This window comes from Pollicipes pollicipes, unplaced genomic scaffold, assembly GCF_011947565.3.
Source record: "Pollicipes pollicipes isolate AB1234 unplaced genomic scaffold, Ppol_2.1 Scaffold_5724;HRSCAF=6776_pilon_pilon_pilon, whole genome shotgun sequence".
NCBI classification, from domain to species: domain Eukaryota; kingdom Metazoa; phylum Arthropoda; class Thecostraca; order Pollicipedomorpha; family Pollicipedidae; genus Pollicipes; species Pollicipes pollicipes.
Window position 1 is genome coordinate 43808673 of NW_023596746.1, and position 14124 is coordinate 43822796.

At 49.8% G+C, this 14124-nt stretch overlaps 1 protein-coding gene across 1 annotated transcript in view; it reads left to right on the forward strand.

Annotated features, from left to right (window-relative positions):
* Positions 1 to 897: 897 nt before the first annotated feature.
* Positions 898 to 14124, forward strand: part of LOC119103672 (GATA-type transcription factor sre) — a 41697-nt gene continuing 28470 nt past the window's right edge. The window contains exon 1 of the mRNA XM_037227290.1: positions 898 to 977. The gene's annotated coding sequence lies outside the window, so the exon portion shown is untranslated. The remainder of the gene's footprint in view (positions 978 to 14124) is intronic.

The following is a 14124-nucleotide window of genomic DNA, read 5'->3' on the forward strand; positions in this document are numbered from 1 at the left end:
CGGTTTCTCTGTCCATGGCCGTTTGTCACAGTTGGCCGTTTCGTACTGGATGGTGTCGCATGTCAGCGCACCGAGCCGTGCGGAGGTCACACAACAGCTGGACGGCAGCCGTGCGGCCGCCACACAACAGCTGGACGGCAGCCGTGTGGCCGTCACACAACAGCTGGATAGCAGCCGTGCGGCGTCACACCACAGCCGGACGGCAGCCGTGCGGCCGTCACACCACAGCCGGACGGCAGCCGTGCGGCACTCACATCACAGCCGGACGGCAGCCGCGTGGCCGCGCCAGTGCGGGCCTCCCTTACCAGCACCCCTCTCCGGGGTATTGCGAGCGCCTGGTCGGGCATTGAAGCCCAGTCATGACTAGTGCATGCAGCTTACCCCGGATAAAGGGAGTGTTGCGACGATAGAGGATGAAGCGCGAGTGGGGAAAGAGCGGCGGGTGAGGCGGGCTCCGACAATATGACAGCACTTCAGGACAGTATTTCCATATTAACTGATCGATCTTTCCCGAAATATTGTCTGATTACCAATTACCGTAAAAGTCACACATGGCTGCTTGTTAAACTGAAGCCCACATGCCTGGCACGCGCTGGTCAGCGGCCGACACTCGGCTAACCGGCTGCCGGTTAAAGGCGCTTCCTCGTCCCTACAAGTCAACATACAGAACCTTAGGATTTCATATCACACCTTAGAACGCAAGACTAGGCCCTCGCTCGTCACCCTGCGGTGTCGGATCCGACGGGTAAGGCCGGGTGCTCCGTTGACGTCATCGGTGGCGCGTCCGGCCGCGGCCGGACTGGCTGACGCCCCGCCCCCGCGCCGCCGCTGGCTCCGCCCACGGCGGCGGCCGCTATCGCCCGGCCGGCCGCCGTCGGCCAGATAGTGGTGGTCGGAGCGCTGCCGAGATAGGCGCCGGGCGCAGCCAGCAGGCCGATACCGGCTCCGGGCGGCCGCTATCTCGCCGAGAGGTCAAGGTGAGTGCGCCGTCCGCCTGCCGGCCGCCAGTGGCGATGGCTGCCGCGGTGTGGTGCTGCTCGGCCACCTCTGCGTGACCGGCGCGCGGCGGGTGGGGCGGAGCTGACAGACCCGCTGTCGGCGAGACCACGGTTGAGAGCGGTGCCGCGGTTGAGATCCGCTGTCCGTTGGAAGGAGCTCAGTCTTTCCGGTAGGCGTCGGTGGCTTGTGCTCTCGTGGAGGCGCCACTGGGCGCTTCATACGAACGGCGTCAGCAACGAGCCATGGGCTCGTACTAGGCTATTTCCCATAACTATTCCCTGTTGCATTCACTCACAGTTTCCTCAATTACCTCCCCGTGCAAAGTGAAGCAACGGCGGACAAAGACGCGGTCACCTACTGATAAAGCACCGGCTAGACTGAAGGTCAGAGCTCCGAAAAGGATGCACCTCCAATATTTATAAACCCGAACGTTTCCGGAACTTTCACCCTAGTTTAATCAGGGCGTGACTTTTGGATAATTACCGGACTCCAGAGGCATCAAAGACGTCAGTTGTACCTCTGGAGTGTGTGTGCGTCCGAGGATGGCGTGGGACTGATACTGTCGCGTGCATCAGACGGTGGAAAAGTGCACGAGCCAGCATTTCGGTCAGGTGCCCAGATCAAGCCAATTGTGACCACGCCCAATGGCTCATGATTGTGGAAGCCATATATATTCTCTGTTTCCGATGGACATAACGTATGGGTTTGATTCTCGCCAACGACATAGGCGTAAAGGGCGGGAGTGTGGTTCCCTTTTCAGTTGTCACATCCTCTTCTTCTCTCCAACATCACCAACCAGCTGAGACATTCCGGTATGTGTCGGTGGCCAGTGATCTCGTGGTGGCACCACTGGGCTGGAGCGCCTGGTGGCGCAGCTGGAGCATTCGCAGGTGTCAGCTGATTTGTGGTGCTGCTGCCTTGGAAGGTGCGCTGAGGCAAGGTCGACGCCAGTTAGGGGTTCAATTCCCACCACACCTGGCGGAATGAAAGCGATATTTGTGAAACATTTCACACATGCGTATGTCGAAATCCTCCATTCTTGCTCCGCAGCAGTCGGCAATATGGTTACAATATGCTTACAATACGCAACAGCAAGTATGTTTCTAAGGCTTCAAAACTTGAGGAGCGCATGATACGCGCCACGCATGGCGCTGGACGCTGCACTCCACTGTGGTCTAGTGGGAACACCAGCTGCCTGGCTGCACGGCTTGTGACAAGCGCAGCGGTCTTTCGACATATGTCGGGTTACGTGGGTTATTTCAAAACGCCTCCAGTTCAGACTGGAAATCAATCAAGTCTAGGGCATCGCTGTCTCTTTTATAACATCCGATCTTTTCTGATCAAGGGCTGGTTTATCGTCTTCTCCTGTGACATCAATATTGGCTTAAGGGGACTGGGCCCGTAAAAAAACCGTTCGGAGCTTAAAATGTGCAATGTTGCTGCATGCTGCCTTGATTCATTTGGGATTTTTTATTGGGAGTTTTTTCTTTCTTTGCAATATATCTCCATAGAGTTTGCTCTAAATCAGGTGTCATGGATGAAGGCACTGCATAGTGGTAGTTATATGAAGACAAGGCTATATAACGAGATGGTTCCAAAAAGGGGCGGCTCAAGCTGTTGCATACAAGAACTCCAATGACTTCTACACCAACTAACCTTAAATCAGACGTTTGTTGATAGTGCGTTTTGCTGGTACCTAGAGGCAAAATCCAGCAAGAGGCTTCAAAAACCTGAAGTGTTTTGTCAAACAGCGTTCAGAAAATTATATTATTTCATGTAATTTGCTGTCATAACTATTTTAACCATCACCTGATAGGGGGCGCACGTATGCCGCGGAACAGGCGGGGTGGGCCGACATCATTACATTAACGGAGCTACACATCATAAAGACATGGTCTAAATAAATCAGTCATACAGAAGTGGATTTAGAATTAAACAAGAAATACGCCTGTTTAAGCTTCGTGTCGCTACGGGGCATTGTCTCGTACATATGAGCATGCAAACCTGAACAGGTTAGGTTATCGGAAACATATTACCTTTGATCTTGGACAATGGGGTCAGTTATTGACCCAGTAACTTTGTTAAATTTGATCCGAGCGCTTTGAACGTGGATGGATTTCTGGGATCAGAGCTCACGTTAAGCAGTGCTTGGTGTGTGAGCCCTGACCCCTGCCACCCGATCGCGCATCTCCATGTCAACGGCAGAAATTGGCGGCGAAAGTTTAACGTGCCGTAATGCTCGGCACCGTCCGTCCTGCCCTCTGATATCAACTGACCTTTACCGCGATCGCTGCCACCGGCCTCAGGCCACACTTGTCAGGGGCAAATAGCGAGCGCCTAAAGCGACTCGAACCCACCCGCCACGGGTGGATGGATCGGAAGGCATGCGCCCTAACCAACTGAGCCACCGGGACGGGAGGCACCATTATTACTACTAATCGCGAGATCTTGTTAAGAGCAATCAACTAGTGTTTTCTACTAAGCTCTATCTTGCTTAGTTTGGAAGCGGCAGGCGGAGTCGCATCGAGCCTTTTCCCCTTCCCCGTCAGCTTTAGGAAAACGGCACTTCAAGACGAGGGTTCAGATCTGCGCCGGAGTGGCGAGTAAATTTAACATCCCTCACAAATGTAGTCTTGGACATCCAATACGGGCTAAGATGCACAAAAACATCATACATAAAGCTCAAATAATGCACCTTTGTGTCAAACTTGTCTAAATAGAACACTTCCTTCGCTGCAGTCTTCAGAAGTTTACAGTTATCACCCATCACTCGCTTACATTGGTCGCTCTTTGTTTGTTCGACTTTGTTGTTTGCTTACATTTTCTGCTTCGTGGCAAGCGTGCAAAGCTGTCCCATTGAGACAGCTTTGCACGCTTGCAACAGTAAATTCAGTGATGTAAATTCTTGCACACAGTAAATTCATTGGCCAGTTTTGATAAGTGGCTTAAGTGATGAAGCCTGTTTTAAATGATGTGGGAAGGGCATGATAAGATGCTTTATCAGGAGGTCCCAAAGCTGTCTCATTGGGACAGCTCTTCACACTTGCCACGAAGCTTCGGTGAAGGTCAAGCGTCGGAGTCAGCCCCTGGAAATTTCAATTATGATAGGATTTGTATCCTTAGCGATCAAACAAAGCTGATGCAGGAATGTCTGAATATTTGACGTGTCTGAGACTTATTATTGCAAAACGTTGTGTATTGAAATGGTCTCCACATTACAAGAGGTAAAAGAGCTGTTTTGATGACCTTAACTCATAGAACGTCCTGAGAGGAGGCTTTAATATATCGAGGACCTACCTTTCATCATAGGAAGGCTTTGTCATCCTCATTCAGTGATCAGTTTTGATAAGCGGTTTAGGTGATGAAACCTTTTGTTAAATGATGTGGGAAGGGCATACTAAAATACTTTGTCGGTATGTTCCAAGATCGATAAGGAGCAAGATTCGGCAATTGGCTTACTCTTAAGTAGACAATCCATGATGTGCCGTGTCAATAGAAACTACATTCTTACTCGCAGAAACGACAAAACTAGGGCGGATCCCAGAGTATAATATTGTTATTGCATTTCAAAGTTTTACGAATTCAGGACTAAGCTGGTAGTGAGTGCATTGCGATAAACCCCACACATTTGTCGCTCATCTCTCTCAGCCCAGAAAAAGCACGATTTGCCAAGACACGCCCACCACTTTACATTGACAGGGACCATTGTATACCACAGATCATGGTTTACATGCGAAGCATATTGTCATTTCACTCAACCATTTTCCGTGGTCTATAACACTACAATGAACCTCACAGTGAGTTGGTCGACGAAAAACATTCAATACCCCGAGGGGACAAAGTTAAAGCCCAAGAAAGCAGCATGTCGGTAGCATGTTATCTGTGTTGTCCGAGCATCGCCATAATGGCATAGTGCGTTAAAGGCAGCGTGCCACTATTGGTACTTCTTCATCGTCGCTAGATCACACACGTCTGATTTGGTTTGTGCTACCAGTTTTCTCAATATCCTCTGGTGTAATTCAGCACTTCAAATTTAAGTAGCCGCTCCGACCAAACAATGTTATTTGGCTCCCTGCTTGCCACCAAGAAATCGGTAGTGCTGTAATGTTATCAATAGCTCTGCTTCTCCCAGCACGTGTTTTGTATAATGTTCGCAATAAACCAATTGGTCAAAATGCGTGCGCAGAATGGTAGTTCAAAACACTCCGTTTAGGGAAATGCATGACAAGTATGAGGCAGTTATCACGCATGCAAATTTAACGAAACATCATGCTATGACACTAATTTTTCCGCTATGCCGCAAGTACAGCGACCCTCTCCGAAGGGCACTTCGCCTCTGGAAAACACTGTTTTATGTTCGCTTGGTGGCATACTGTTTTTGCACAATGTGTGTATATCTGGGATATATGTTGCGTGGTCTAGTGACACACATGTTTAAGATTTGACCAATCCACTTCTCTCTAAATGACTTACGCCGCCCGCTGGAACACTCACAAAATTTTATTTTTTCAGATGTCGTTCATACTCATGAAACGCTGAGGATATTCTGACCACTGCGCTTCAAGTATACCAGGTGTCTGATTGCTGTCGCTCGCAGGTAGCCATTCCTCTTAATCATGGCAATTTCCATGCCAATTTTTAAGGATATCGACGTGAAATTCCCGCGTGCAGTCGCGGAGGTTACTATTAATACTTCCCTCGAATGTGGTTTACACGCCAACATTGTCCATACTGGAAATGAAACATAGGGATACAGAAAGAAAAAAATATAGTGTCGTGTCGGAACGATCACAGCATAATTTGGACTTGAAAAGGATTCGAATAAATGTCCCTATGATATGTTTGCGCTGCGGTGGCTCTCACCAATGCAGTTGTTAAGCATAACTGGCCCCAAGGTTTCACCAAAGAAAGTTTTTCCAATATGTCCCAAAGATGGCACATTTCATTTAAGGGTCAGTTTGCCCTCAGACTGGTTTCGAGAGCAAGCCTAGAGCTATCTGTAAATGCCAAAAGCTATCTTTCTCTTAATGCGGCTGTGGAAGCTTATCAAAAAATATCCTGGGTGCAGTAAATTGTGGTAGTGCGCTTTTGCCAATTGTGCATTCCTTTCTACAACTGATGGTTGTTGGTCTGCTGTTTTTGGCCATGCCTGGTGTCAAACCCTCTGAAAGAAATCTCGTTCGGCAAAAATGAGTATGCAAATTTTCCTAAGCTTAAATAACTTTTGGTTTGCAAGGATAACTGCTCTCATGGTGTACATTTCCATTCTAGAAAACAAATTTGCTTGTAGCCTTATCCAATCATGTCTATCGGTTTGCTGCATTTTAAAGATGTTACCTTCTAGATAGCACATGTTCATTTCACTCTGCAATCGCTGAATGCTAACGACTTTACCTACAACTCTTCGTTCTAAACTGATTTCCGCTTTAATCCCTGAGTTTTACTACAATATTTTTTTTAAAGTTTGTCGTTTAATGATGTTTAGGATAGACCCTATTAATTTGAAGTGTGAAGCGCAAGATGAATGTAGATATGAAGTGTATTAAATGATATGATGGGATCTAATGTTTAGTTTGTGAGCGCTTGTGTAAATGAATCACTGTTAGGAAGATGCAATAAACCATTTAGTGACATCAAAAGTGAATGTCTGGAATGTTGTGTCCGCAAACCAAAGTTCCCTCTCAATATACCTGAACCGCGGAACTGTGGGTATAGTTTACTGAGTGAATACGGAGGGTCTCGTGGTGCTTATTGTTGAATTGATGTCGGATTTTGTGATTCACGTTGTTTCATGTTGCCATGTCTTGTTTGCCTGGTCCATTTAATGCATGACTGCAGTGAAAGAGTTTTAACAAAACGTCATATTTCCTGAATTTTGTACTGGTTAGCAAAGATAGCTTTTGGCTAGACAGCAAAGATAGCTTTTGATTTTTCACGGGAGAGGCCGAAGCAGGATTGTCACTGTATGTCCTTGCAAGGGGCCTGAGCCAGTTCGCGTCATGTTTGTGCCTCTTTCACATGTTAGGCCTGTTTGCAAGTGTTTAATAAGTTTTTTTTAAAAATGATAACAAGCACAAGGTGGTCCAGATAAAAGCTGGGACATGTTTTCCTCAATAGTGGCCAGTGTATTTGTCGCATAATCGTGTCTGTAGGGATGATACAACACAATGATTGACAGTGGTAGTCATCAGCGATTCCTTACGTTAACAAGATTTACTAAGATGTTTTTTTCTGTCATTTACACCCCATTTTTGGTTTTGGAGAATGCAGATCATATAAACTTTTAGATGACAATTTTTTCCTGCGCAGGAAAATAATTATGAATTCACAGAATATTAAAAAGATATGCTTTTTACTTTATCGTCGAGGATGCAAATTCAAATTGTAGAGATCTGGGGAGAAATCGTGTTTTGTGTTCCCCCCCTCAGTTGATTTTAGAAACTGACACCAATGATCGATAAGACCGTAGTGCGACGAACTGACGCTCTATAATCCGTCCTAGAGACGCAACGTTTTTCCGAATTGTCGGACTGAAACGCAGTCCACCCGGCCAGCTAAGGATCCGACCCGACAAAGCCTCAGTTGCTGCCACGTGAACCCGACATTCAGTTGCAAGCATGAAATAAACGGCATTCTGTATTTTGGTTGTGCTTACTTTTATCACCATATATGCATGAAATAGGATATGCAAGGATATCGGTTGCATAAAATACGCAATCTAGCTTGCCTAGTACAACTGGTTGGGTTGAGACAACAGCGATGAATGCACCTTTGCTGTGCAATTTCTGCAGCACCACTGCAGGTAGCACATTTTGGTTCTGGCTACCCCACAGTGCGCGAGTGCGCCACAATAGCCGCGATATCATAAACCGGATTCAATTTTAAGAAATCAGTGTACTATTTGGTGTCTGAAGTGCTTAAGTGAACACATCATGCAACGGCGTGTAACAAATATCGCACGGCAGCATTAACATAATCGGCACGCTCCTCCCATCACGATGCTGCTTTTCAAAATGGCCGTCACCGCGTCATTTATGCTATGACTTACAAGGATCTCGCCCGGCAACATGTTGTCCAAAAGTGCTGTCTGTGCGTTCAGGCGGCATCATTCACATTAAGAAATGCCACAAAAACGTGATGCTCGTAAATGCTCAAGCAATACTTTTACGGTAAGAACAAATGAGCAGAGAAAGGCTGAGACATCCGTTCACATAGCCTACTGACTGCAACTTTCGGATATCTATCGCATGTTTGAACTTGTCGAAACTTTCAACTCGCAAAAGCTCGCCAGTTCCGTCCCGAAGCTTGGCAAAAAAAAACAACAAAAAAACAGCGGGATGTTGCCGGACCAGGCGTGGCGGGTTCGCCGGTTCAAAGTTTGCTTTCTAATTGGTCCTCTGTTCTCCGTGGCGTGTAGAGTCCGCGATAGTCCAGGAAATTGCAGCCATGTCCATGAATGGTCACGTAGTAACCAATGAGTCAAAATATCGTGTGTGTATGAAGGTGGGTATGCAATATGTATCCGTGTGGACAACACACACCACGCCTGGCGCGTGGCGTGCAGCCTCGCCCCGCTTTGTACCTTGCAAACAAACGATCTTTATTGGACCCGATCTGGACCAAAGACTTATCACCTTATCCGAAACATCCCATGCCCAACGGACCATTTGGGATTCGGTAAGGTGAAGTCTTGGAGTGAATCAGCATCATGACGCGAGCGGCGTTGGAGCGCGGCCTAGCGCACAGCGAACACGTCTTACATCGCTCGTCGCGCGTCGTTGCAGTTTGTTAGGGCGGCGCTGGCCCCAGCTGCTGACGGCCAGCCGTCATTGCCATGTTGACTCACCATGACTCACTCCTCGACATGACTTGGATGTCTACCACTGCGACAGTGCGTCGCGCGTGCCCTGACTGTGTCATTGCCTTGGGTTTGGGAGGGTCCACCCAGGGACATACGCACATGGTGATCCCTGTAGGCCCGTGCCCGTGCCTTGTCATTCTTGACATGGCTTAAAAATGCGTGCGTGACTAGATGTCAAACGTAAAAATCGGGATAGACACGTAAAGACAAATAGACCATAAGCGCACCATGTTGTTTTGCACCATGCAACGTATGCCGTGCCAAACCTGGTTTTCAGTGAACAATTTTCAGTAACTGGTGCCCCTCCCATCGCGAGGTCTTGCGTATCGCCCTGGGCCCACCTCAATGGCGAAGCCTCTGGTTTGGTCCCGGAGAGAGAGAGAGCGTGACGGGGTTCCAGTGTAACTTGCCAGTTAGTTGCATCTTAAACGACGTTCCCATTTCATAAGCGATGAAATGGGAACGTCCAAGGGGCTTGTAAGATCGTTTAAGCATTTCAGTACGCTCAGGTTTGTCTGACTTGCTTTTCGGCAGCGATGTTCTGTAAGAATATCAAGCAACGAGTCATGTTCATTGCATAACTACTGCTCACTTTCGTAACCCTACATTGGTTATAAACGTCGGACAAACGAAAACCACACTAATTGACGGTAACCTCAAGACCACGAAATTATCCGCATTGTTCTGAGGGCGCGGTCCCTTGCAGGGGCTTGGCGGTCCTTCATAGGAACATTCTACCCACCTGCATCGTCTTAAGACTTTTCGTCGTGTGTTGCTTGCCGAGCACAATGCTGGGCATATGCTCGCTTATCACACTGCTACAGGTATCATATCCAAGTAATATGCAGAATGGGGGCCTTCTGAAGATCCTGTGAAAGGCTTCACTGTCCTTAAACAGGAGCTCCTGTTCCGGAAAAGGGTATCTTGGTGCATAGAGGGGCTTCCTTATCCAGACCAGGATTGTTCCGATTCAGGAAGGGCCTCCAAATGTAGCCAAGGGGCCTCGTTATCCCAAAAGGGCATATTGATCGGGTACGACAGCCATCTAATTCATGAAAGGGGCCTGCTGTTCAAGAAATGGGGCCTCCTGAATATAGAGGGCGCCTCCTAACCTAGAACAGGATCCTTTTAGTTCGTGACAATGGTCTCCTGAGCCAGCAAAGCGCTCTCCTCGACGAATGATTATCTCTAATAAACTAGATTATGGGTTGAGTAATTCATGAAACTGGCCTCGTGATCCAGAAAAGGGGACTCTTGATTAAAAAATGGTCTTCCAATCCCCGTGTATTGCTAATAAATCAGCAAGATTGAAATGTCTCCATGAGTCATGAGCCATAGCATTTACCATGACTCACCACGCATGTGACTGATGTTCTATGCCGAAGTGGGCGGCCTTCTGCTTGTTGTCGTTATGTTATCGTTGATTAGCAGGCAGACTGCGAGTCATGTATGTGTGGGGGAGGGGATGGAGGATCGAACACACTCAGGTTCGTGTTGTTAATCCCTCATAGCTGCATGACTGTGGAGTTGCGGTGTTATCATTTACTGAACAGCAATATTTCAATTAAGAAGGAGAACAAGGCAGGCCCTCACCATGATCTCATTCTCAGGCAGCTCCCGGCCATTTATGTCCAGCATACAAGCGAGTAAGCGGGCTAACTTGTGTTGCCACCTCATGTCAAAGCTGGGTTGATGCGGACCGAGAGCCCCGCGCCACAGAGGCACACCCTGGCCGCGCTGCGTCGAACCTCGCGCCGGCCGAGGCAGGTGGGGGAGGGGAGGGGAGGGGCATGTTTGAGGCGGCCCACGTCGCCATGCGCGGGTCCGGCCGCGCGTCACACGGCACACACGGATAGCGGCGCGGCGGCGTGTGCGGCCGCCGGAAGCGTCGCCGTCGGTTCCTGGCGGCCGGCGTGACGCCATGCGCGCCCGCCGCGCCGCCTTCCGGCCGCGCACCTCGCCGGTGCCCGGGCCCGCTCTCGAGCGCCACCCGCCTCGCCTCGCGTCGCCGCGCCGACCGAGAGAGGCTGGCCGCCAGCATACAGCAAACAGTCGCGCTCCGGCCAGCGCGCCGTTTGCTCGCCTTTTTTATGCGCGCGCCGGGAGGCGGAAGTGGTTTTCGGGTCGGTGGGCGCCGCGCGGAGCCTGTCTGGAGCGGCGCTGAATGCGGTGCAGCGCCCCGCGCGTGTACAGCGTGTGCCGTGCCCTGTCGGACGTGCACAGCAGGTACTGCACCCCGCCGCACGTGCACAGGACGTTCCGCACCCCGCCGCGCGCATACGCCGCGTGCTGCATCCCTCTGCACTTGCACACCGTGTGCTGCATCCCTCCACACGTGCACACCGTGTGCTGCATCCCTCCGCTCGTGCACACCGTGTGCTGCGTCCCTTCGCGCGTGCACGTCACACGCTGCATCCCGCCGGAGGAGGCAGTCGGCATCACCGAGATTTTTCAGGTTCCTAAGTTATTACGCAATTACGCGTCAACACATGATATTGTACCACGCCTGCTCACTTTTCAAACGCCTGTGTGCAGCTGTTTATACGGCCCCATGGACAGCATTAGCGCTGGTGCGCAAACGAAGCCATGGCTTCAGCGCGAGATTTGCGTGTTTGCATATCGCCTAAATCTTCGGCACTGCTCTTTGACTTTGCTGAGTAATTTCCATGATGAGGAGTAATTAGCACTTTTCAACACGGTGAGAAGCTAGTGGCGTGGCCAGGGAGGGCTTTTGGGACCACGACCACATCTGGTGGAAGCAGATTTGACCACTTGCTGGGTGAAAATTTGGTTACGCCCTCGTGGGAGCAATACTACGATCAGGTACAAGAGGATGCAATCACACTGTTGCATACCGCCCACGTGAATTGAGTCCATTTGGGATGATCTCAACAGGTGCACCAAATGATGTTGGCTGTGGTGTTGATTTATGCCATATACCAGGTATAAATTGCGTAATATTTTCTCCATCAATCCCATCATATTCCACATTTTCCTGGATCGTGACTGAGTTGCCAAATGTCTCAGAACATGTATTCATAGAACAGATGCGTCTATATAGGCATTTGCGTTCCACGCAGACTTCAACTTGGTCGTCTTCAATGGTATGTTTGTAAATAACAGCCGATGTTTCACTTTGGCATCCTCCTTCTCCTAGCAACATGTATGGCAGCGTCGATGGAGCTTCAGCGGCTGCACACGCCGTTACGCTATCCTCACTCAGCTCCGCGCTGCTTCCGGCTTTGATGCGCGGTTTGGGGACGGTGGGTAATGTCCCCAGCGCGCTTTGTTGGAGACTGGCAGTGGTAAGGACGGCTGTGTCGCCTGCTGCCAGTCGGCGCCGGCGCCCGGGTCACGGGAAGTGGCTTCCGCTGCCGCCGCCGGCCGCCCGGCCCGGTATCCGGCGTCGGGCGGCCATATCCGTCCGCCGGCCGAGCGCCGACCCCGCAGTCCGCCGTCCGGCGCGGCGCTGCCATCTAGCGGCGCGTGGACGAAGCTGTAGCGGGCGGCCGGAGGTGGCTCGGCTCGAGCGGCAAGATGATTTTGTTGCCTTCGGCTGACGTCACCGGCTTGTCGTGTTATCTTTGTCATCTAACCACTGAAAGGGAGGATGCATGCCAGGGTGCATTTTCCTTAACAGCTGGACCCTGGGCATCGCCGGCCTTGTTAGCTGGGCCTTTGGCATCGCAGGCCTTGACATCTGGACCCTTGGCATCGCAGGCCTTGACAGCTGGACCCTCGGCATCGCCGGCCTTGTTAGCTGGACCCTTGACATCGCAGACCTTGACAGCTGGACCCTTGACATTGCCTGGCTTGTTATCTGGACCCTCGGCGTCACAGGCCTTAACAGCTGGACCCTTGACATCGCAGGCCTTGGCAGCTGGACCCTTGGCATCGCAGGCCTTGACAGCTGGACCCTTGGGATCGCAGGCCTCGCATCAACAACCCAACTAGTCGGTGCAGCTCTGCACCCTACCCTCAATTGAAACCATCGCACACTTTTGGGTCAGCCCCAGGGATGTATTCGGGAGAGATTTGCAGGAATTACGTTCCCTGGCCCTGCTGTTCTTCACATGCCCTCAATACCGTTTTTTTTTAGAATCATGACTTTCATGCCTTTGACATAACTTGGGGATGGTGACCTCCTCGATTGCCTTCAGCTACCATTGAACAGGTGACCATGAGATCTCGCCTTTGTCCTTAGCAACACTGATAAATGTAAGCTGCACCCATGCTAGAAAACCAAATTAAGTCGCGGCGCCCATTCCAGCACGTTGTTGGTCATTGCGGAGTTGTTGTTGGTCAATTGCGGAATTGTTGTTGGTCATTGCGGAGTTTCATAACACATTATTGCCGCGGACCATATACATCAGAAGCATTACACCTTGCAAGGGGTCTGCTGAATTTCTGGGTGACCACGGAGATATGCTCTCGCACCGTGTCGGATGGAAGGTTGGGCGGCTACCAATCCTGCCTACCCATTGCCGCCCATGCTGGTTATTGTAGGCTGCACGCAGACATATTAACACGCGCTAGGTGACCAATTGGGGTTAATCGCGTGGGTGGGGGTCAATTTGACCCTAACCTGAGATCTCAGAACGTAAGAAGGCCACAAATATCCAATTCACAAGACGCATTTGCCTGTGCGTAAACTCACTGGTGTCAAGATTTGAGGTGCCTAGGTTATGACCTGGGGTTTAATAAGGTCAAGCAAGATCAAATTCCAGATTGGTGTCCAAAGTCCCCAAACCTTCTCATGTAAATACCGTGAACCTAGATGCATGTTGTAAGCCAAATTTAACTGGTGCTCACTTAAGGTCACCGACCTTATGTAACGTTTCGAAGGTCATGATGACCAAAGTCATACAAGACTGCTTTGATTGTTGCATTTGAATAAGCGTCCAGGACTACGCTAGGCAGCACGCTGCTAAAGACAAAATATTGGTCTGGATCATTTTAGATTAGTGACCTATTCTGACCTCGAAGAAGTCCGCGGCAGAAACATTATGCGGCTTCTGTTGTCAATAAATGAAAAATGAACATCAGAAGCTGCCCCATACAGCAAGTTCTAGGGAAAGAAAACAGGTTGTTTCTTAACTTTGGCCCGACCTCTACACCCAAACCTAGGACAATGTAATTTGTTGATTTAACTGTTGTGTTATATGGGAAACTATCACAAAGGTGCATGGCTTCCTTAAGCACTTCGTTTTTACGCCAGATTGAGCGATTCCTAGAAATTGCCTGCGCTGAATCCATGAGCTGCC